At 46.1% G+C, this 8,023-nt stretch overlaps 1 pseudogene; it reads left to right on the top strand.

Annotated features, from left to right (window-relative positions):
* The first annotated feature begins 4,866 nt into the window (after positions 1 to 4,866).
* Positions 4,867 to 6,368, top strand: LOC102741792 (double homeobox protein A-like; annotated as a pseudogene).
* Positions 6,369 to 8,023: the final 1,655 nt, after the last annotated feature.

Genomic DNA, 8,023 nt, shown 5'->3' with positions numbered 1-8,023 from the left:
ACATCTTGTTGGGCCAGAGGTGAATTTCTAATCTTCTTTCTCTGCATCTGACTCAGGACTAGTGGTCCTTGTCCTGAACGGAGTCATTGCAGAGGTCTGGGAGAGAAAAACCAAATTTGCCAGGAGCCTGAGTGGGGTCTGGTGTGTTGACATTCACTGGCTGAGACTTAGATCAGCTGTCACTGCAGACAGACCTGTTTCTTATTTTAATACTGCAGCATAAACTGAGAAGCTGCAAGTGCAGCTTCCAGCAAGGGCTGGAGCTCAGGGCACATCAGGATTTTCAAAGGTCCTTAGAACAGTTTTGCAGAGACCAGCTTCCTGGGAGCAGGATGGGCTGAGGGCCCGGGGCCCAGCACAGCACCCCTCCTCCCATTCCCCCGTCTGCTGCATTGCGCCACTGATTCAGTGAAGACATCATCCTCACCCCCTTCAGAGAGCTGCTTGCTGCTCGGCTCTGACAATTAGACTGGCTGCCGCAGAGAAGTACTCATCTTCACCAACATATGGCTTTTTAAAGTGATAAATTGCATTAGCAAATTTCTTATTAGCTCTGCTGTCAGGAGGGAGCTCCTGCCATGTTAGCTTGCCGAAGCTGATGCATAACTTCCCGGCCATTAATTACCATGCCAAGGGCTAAAGAGACTCGGAGGCTGGTGGGTGGAGGCCCTCATTCTCTCTTTGCCCTCCCATGGGAGGTCGGGGAGCTGGTGTTGGTGTTGAGCTGTCTTAGGTCTGACTCGGCAACGGGCTCTGCACTTTGGGCTCCTGATCCTGGCAGGCAGGGTACAGGATGCCCAGACACCATCTGGGTTGGTTTGGGCTGGGTTCTCCCTTAGGGCCTCCAGGATTTGGCAGCTTAGAATCTGCACAACATCTCCTTTAGAGCTGTATGTTCAAGGCAGAGCCTGGACTGTGTCCCAGAAAGGTGCTCTGGCCTCTCTCTCGGGGTTCAAGGCCACTGATTCTCCTCCTACTTCCTCCCTTCACTCCAGACAGCTGAAGAGTCTCCTCCCCAAAAGTGATATCATGTCTCCTGCTCAGATCCTCTCTTGGTGACTATCCAAGGAACTGCATATTCAGGATGATCAACCCCTGCTTTCTATGGGCTCAGGCTTCTATTTTACATGAGGAATTGCATAAAACACACTCATCGGGAAGCAAAATGAGAGAGAACATTTCAATTTTTTTGTTTTACCTATTGCCCCAAACTAGTAACCATTTGGGCGGGGTCTCTGACTCCTTTGAGAATCAGACAGAACAAACATTCTCGTTCCCAGGAAAACACACATATTCACACTTGTGCATTAGGTTTCAGGGCCTTCCCAGACCCTGAGCAGCCCATTTGTGAACCCACGTTTTATAAGTGTTCTTCCCAAGCCCCTCAGAGCTGCTGATCCCTGGGAAGGGACCATATCAGCAGCCTCCTGCCACAGGAAGTGAGTTAGCCTTCTCCTAAAACAACAGCAGAGATGGCTCCCCGGGGCAACCCTGGGCACCGTTTGGTGAAGGCCACTATATGCAACTGCATCATTTCTTGGGTTATATTAGAACATGGTGAGTCTGAGAAATGGGCTCAGGGCAGCAATGATTCTGGCCAGGTCTGCTTTAACTCCTTCTGAGAAACCAGTTTTGTGGCTGGGAGGGTACTGTAGTAACATTTTCTTGTCCTTGTGTGCTCCTGCTAAGAAGAGAGGTGGGGGTGGGGAGGAGGAGGCAGAGATTGGCAGAAAAGGGGAAGATTCTGAAATGGGTGTGGGGGAGGGTGCATGTGTGTGTGTGCGTGCGTGTGCATGTATGTGTGTGCACGTGTGTGCATGCGTGTGTGTGTGTGTATGGAGGCAGAGAGAAGGGAGGGGAAGAGCGCTGGAATTCCCATTATTCAGCTTTAGGATGCTTGAGATAGAATCTTGGATGGAATTGCTCTTTTTCACACACATGGCCTCAAATTCTGCATTATCTTGAGCTCTGGCTGGGAATAATGCTCTGCTCTGTGAAATTTAAAAAAACATGCTTCCTTCTTGTCACCTCTCAGAAGGCCGGGCTTTAGGAAATGCCCAAAGGAGGGTGGAAAGGTGGAAAAGGTCCTCTAAGCGAGGGAGGTGGCCACCAAATTATTCCCCAGAGTCTCCAGTTGTTACCATGACTCCCTGAGGGAAGCAAGAGGGCAAAAGTAGTGTAATAAAACCAGACCCAGCCAGGGTTCCTTTGAGGGATGGAAGATACTGATAAGCAGCCCAACATGGATTGCTTCCTTCTCTGAACTTGGGAGTATGTCTTGACTTTAGTCCAGATCCCAATGCAGCCTCTGGCCTGTAGCTGGTCCAGGCCCACCCTCCCTTCCCCCTCCCAAGTCCTTCTAGGTTGGTGCAGGTGTGAGCTGGGCTCTTACTCCAACCCTTACTAGCATCTGCCTGGTTTCCCAAGAATCCTTCCAGGATGGCACAGCTTGGATCTAGCCCCACTGGTTTGACCTGCTCACCATCCCCTTTGGGTGTGTCATGCCCGGGCCCCAGCAGGTTGGCTCGTATCCAACGAGGCCACTTATTAGCTCCACACCACAGCCCTCCTTGCTTATTCAGCATCATGGTCCAAAAACTGGGGCATGACAAGTTACCCTGCCACCATCCCCTCCTCCCTTACTCTTAGGACAAACACCATCTGGCCACTGAGATGGGAAAACAGAGATGTCGAAAGGGCCCAAGATTTTGTGAACTGGGGAGGAGACTACTCAGGCTGACTTGGTTTCTCTGAGGACTGTTGGGCCTGGGATTAAATAAGTCTTCTCCCTACCCACAGGCCAAGAAGGGGCACTGAAGCAGAGGGGTCATTCCAGAGAAAGGACCCTGTGGGCTGCCAAGAGGATGATATTCTCCTATGGCTCACGGGTAAAGGGAAAGAAAGCCATCCCCAAAAACGTTCTCCAAACATCTACTGTTGCATGGCCTTGGCATTTTCTCCTTTCCAGCTCTGGGATTCAAAGTGGACTCTGTACTTTGGGCTCCTGATCCTGGCAGGGAGGGCGCAGGATGCCTCATGCCATGCCTCTCGTTTGCTTAATCCCCACTGGAATCAGGTTAGGCTGTGTCTGAAGTTAGGGGCCTTTCCCTTGGTCTTGGCCAGGAGCAGCATCAGTGGCCCAGGAATGTTGGGAAGCAAGGGATATGTTTTTCTAGGAGGTGGACTTACTTTCAGGAAAGGATTTGAAATGGGGGAAATTGAACAGCTTCCTAACTCTATGTCCTGAGACCCCCACACCCCACAGCAACCAGAGCTCCATGGAGAGGAGAGGAAACAACTAACTAAAGCAGCCTCCCCACCCCTTCCCATCTCTTTCTTTCCCATTTATGTGTTTGATTTTTTTCACAGCACCTATCACAATCTTGCCTTTGTGTGTTTGTGTCCTAGATAGTGTCTGTCTCCTTCTACTATTCCCTCCTCCATTACTCCGTGAGAGTAGGCCCTTGTCTTGTTCATTGCCACATCCCCGGGGCCCAGGAGAGTGTGTGGCTCCCAGTAAAGGTGTACAGTCATTATTAGTTGATATGACAGAATGGTTAGGATGTGAAGAGGAGGCCAGGACAAGAGAGGCCATCAGGGTAGGAGTAAAAGGGACATTTGGGACCATCCTTTTCATTACCCTTCAAAGGTAGGTGGCTAGGTGGGTAAAGTCCAAGTTTGTCATCCTGACATGCAAAGCCCCAATCCATCTTCCTAGGCTCATTTCCTACCAGCCCCCCCGTAAGCTTCCAGTGCTTCAGCTTCTTCAAACTGCTAAATATCCTCACATTTCAAAATTTCTTCCCATGTGTTCTTTTACGTATGTGCCCACCTGGAATGCCTTTTGTCTATGCAGTTAGGAACTGTGATACCTACTTTTTACAGTGACTGTGAAGATTAAGGGTTGTAGTATAGAGCAAGCTCCTGGCTCATGCTTTGCCCAAAATGGAGTCCTCACTAAATATTGGGGAGCATCCCTCTCCTTTCCCTCTGTCTGGGGAATGCATCAGCATAGGCAGCCCCTCTTCTGAGAGGCTTCAGGCCACAGTGCTTTGTTCTTCCCACAGTTAGAAGGCTGTTAGGGGGTCTGTGTCCCCAACCTGATCCCCAGGGCAGAGGCATCTGTATCTCATTTGCACTTAACTTGACGTTTGGTGTAACCGTAGGTGCTAAATGTATGTCCCCTGAATAACTGGAACTGAAGGCCTGTGAGGCAATGGGTTGTTCATCTTTCCAGAGCCAGAGCATGCATACTCACTGATATTGCTGGGTAGGAAGGTCAGTATCTGTGCCCTACTGGGCTGGGAAACCTGGGGTGGGGGGTGGGCCTCCCTCCTGCAGCCTAATTGGCCATCTAGTCCACCCAGCCATGAAATCAGAATCCACATCCCAAGCACCATAGCCACATCCAATTTTCCATCAATAAAATATTCAGCTGCTCCACAGCCATGATCTGCTCTGTGTCTGGAAGGGAGGAGTTCTGCTCTCTCAGTGCCTGGCTCCCACTCTTCCCAGGCACACACTGTCCCTCCATTCCTGGATCAAGCCTTTGTTATTTACCTCTGTGTGTTTACTAATGCTCTGTGCCCCCATCACCCCAAAATTAGGACTGCCCTTCCTCCTCCTCCTTATGCAACTCCAATCCATCCTGCCCCAAGGCCCATCACCTCTGTGAAGTCTTCATTGGAAGTGATCATTCCCTGCCATGGACCCCAGACATGCGTCTGAACAGCAAACCCACATTTCACAATCCCAGACAGGGGGTATTAGTTCTTGAGTGGACTCATTCTAGTTCATATGGGATAAAGACCCTTGAAGGTTTACTGCTACTGTGGATCCCCCTCTATAGACTGGGGTTGGGGCTGGGGTACTTAGTAGAAAGCAGGGATGAGAATTTCCAATGAAAACCCATGGGACTGATCCTTAGACTTCAGAACTCTCTTCCAACATGGCCCAAGACAACTCTCCAAACAAGACCATAACAATGAATCAGAGAAGCAGCCGCACCAAATTCACAGAAGATCAATTGAAAATCCTCATCAAGGCATTTCACCAAAATCCTTACCCAGGTTATGCTACCAAACAAAGACTCGCTTTAGAAATCAACACTGATGAGTCCAAAATCCAGATTTGGTTTCAGAATCGAAGAGCTAGGCACCAGTGCCAGAAAAAATCAGAACCCGATGAAGACTTAGAATCAAGTCAAGACCAAGATCACTCTGAAGAGGAGATTCAAAGTAGAGAAGACAGACGGTGTCGTACCAGCTACACTTCTTCGCAATTACACACCCTCATCGAGGCATTTATGAACAACCCTTATCCTGGCATTGATACCAGAGAGCAACTTGCTAAAGAAATTGGCATTCCAGAGTCAAGAGTCCAAATTTGGTTTTAAAATCAGAGATCCAGATTCCATGTCCAGAGAAAAAGAGAACCTGATGATCAAGACTCAGAACAGAGACAAGACCAGGAACAGGATCTCTGAATGAGAGAGTTCAAGGTGCCACACCCAACGTGACCTCGAACTCATGACCCCAAGATCAAGAGTCACATCTCTACTGACTGAGCTAGCCTGGTGCCCCTGAAGCAGATATTTTAAAAAGTAAAATATCTGGTCAAATAGGGATTTCTACAAGGAGTGTGGTAATTTTAAATATGCTAAAATTTCAAACCCAGTTAATAAAGTTACATTCCATAAAAATTAAAAAAAAAAAAAAGAAAAAAAGAAAACCCATGGGAGCTTTCAGGGACATCTACCTGGCTTGGGCCTCTAAAGCTTCCCCACTTCAACCAAGGTTTATTTCCTGGTCTTGTCCCTACTCCAGACCAATTACTCTGCAGGGCAGGGCAGGGGAATGTTTAGAGTCAAAGACACAGTGATCTCTGGCCACAATATGTTGCTTCTGGGTGCACGGTGACTGCTGTTTAATGTGGTGAGCTTGGGATGTTGTGAGATTGCCAACACAGCAATGAACTGAAGGCAGTGTACTAGCAGATTCTGGGAAGAAAGAGCATTGGTGTGGGGACCCATGGTCAAACCTGTATAATCAGAGCAGTAGGGTCCTGCTTTGTGCATCTTGAAATTAGGTGTGAATAAGATATTTGAAGTCAAGTCTAATTTTTAAAACAGTATTCAAATGATTTTGATCAAATGTCTCCTATAAGGTGACAAGGGTTGGCCCATTGCCTGAAGGATGAGCATAGGACTTGGGTTTGAAGTCAGGCAGATGGGCTTGAATTGGGTTCTGCTCGTTGTTTGGCTGAGGACCACAGGCCAGACCCTTATATATGCATATGCATGTTGAGCGTATGTATGAGTGTGAATGTGTATATGTGTGTCTGTGTGTAATGTGTTTAGCTCTATACACACAGCACTTTCATTTTTTGAGCATTCTTTATGTGCTAAGCGCTATGTCAAGCATTTTATTTTCAATGCCCCACTTAGCCCTCATAACAACTCTGGGAGGAAGATACTATTATTCCCATTTTACAGCTGAGCAAACAGAAGTTTAAGAGAGAGGTTAAGTAATTTTCCATAAGACACATTTATTAAAGGGAAGATTTCAGATTTGATGTCAGGGTTCCTAAACACTATGAGATTTTGCATTCCTGTAAAATGGGAATAAAAATATCTCCCTTTGTGTCTGAGGACGAAATGAGATAAGCTCTATGAAAGAATCTTGTAAACTGTAAAGTATTATTTTCCAAAGGAGAAGACTCAGTTTTTGCCCTCAAGCACTTTATAATCTGACTGAGTTGATCAATAAGACCAGGACAGTGCTTAGGTAAATCTAACCAAGTGTCAAAATATACGGTGTACACCTTAACTAAGTGATTCAATTTAGCATCATCACGAATGGGACAAATGGACAGGGCATGCCTCCTGACATCATAGATGCCATGGGAAGGACACAGCATCACCTTCATGGTATAGTCTTGCCCCCAAACAGCCAGAATCCAATCAGACAAATCCAGATTGTGGGACATTTTACAAGACAATTTGCTGGACTCTTCAAAAAATGCCTATGTCAAAAACAACAAACAAAGTCAGGGAGACTGTACTAGATTAAAGGAAAATAAAGAGATATGACAATTAAATATACTTTGTGAACCTTGATTATATCCTTTTTTTTTTTTTAAGGCATAAAGGATGTTTTGGGAGAATCAGAGAAATTTAAATATGTTTTACAAGCTAGTTAATATTACTGCATCAATGTTAAATTTAAAAAAAAATTTTTTTTTTAAAGATTTTATTTATTTGACAGAGAGAGACACAGTGAGAGAGGGAACACAAGCAGGGGGAGTGGGAGAAGGAGAAGCAGGCTTCCCGCGGAGCAGGGAGCCCGATGCGGGGCTCGATCCCACGACCCTGAGATCATGACCTGAGCCGAAATCAAGAGTTGGATGCTTAACTGACAGAGCGACCCAGGCGCCCCTCAATGTTAAATTTCTTAGGTATGATGATGATATTGTGGTTATAGGAGAAATTATAGGAGGAATGTCCTGGTTCCTAAGTATTTGGGGTGAAATGTATTATCTGTGACTTTCAAATGCTTTTGCAAAAAGAAAGTGTATATATATATTTTAAATATGTATACATAATATATAAATATATGTATACTTATATATTTATATAAAGAGAGAAAAAGAAAACAAGTGGCAAAATGTTAACACTTGGTAAATCTAGATGAAAGATTTATAAGTTTGGGGAGCCTGGGTGGCTCAGTCAGTTAAGCGGCTACCTTTGGCTTGGGTCATGATCTTGGGGTCCTGGGATCGAGCCCCATGTTGAGCTTCCAGCTCAGTGGGGAGTCTGCTTCTCCCTCTCCCTCTATACTCTCTCTCTCGCTCTCTCTCAAGTAAATAAATAAAATCTTAAAAAAAAATTTCTAGGTTTTCCTGTATGATCCTTTTTATTTTTCTCTACATTTGAAAATTTCCCAGTAAAGGTTGAGACTTGAGCAAGAGGTTTAAAAGAGAGGGCAAGTAACTTGCCATTAAGCACATTTATTAAATGGCAGAT

Source organism: Leptonychotes weddellii, chromosome 10 (genome assembly GCF_054177405.1).
Source record: "Leptonychotes weddellii isolate Sample4059 chromosome 10, ASM5417740v2, whole genome shotgun sequence".
NCBI lineage: Eukaryota > Metazoa > Chordata > Mammalia > Carnivora > Phocidae > Leptonychotes > Leptonychotes weddellii.
This window is presented reverse-complemented; position numbering and strand designations above follow the sequence as displayed.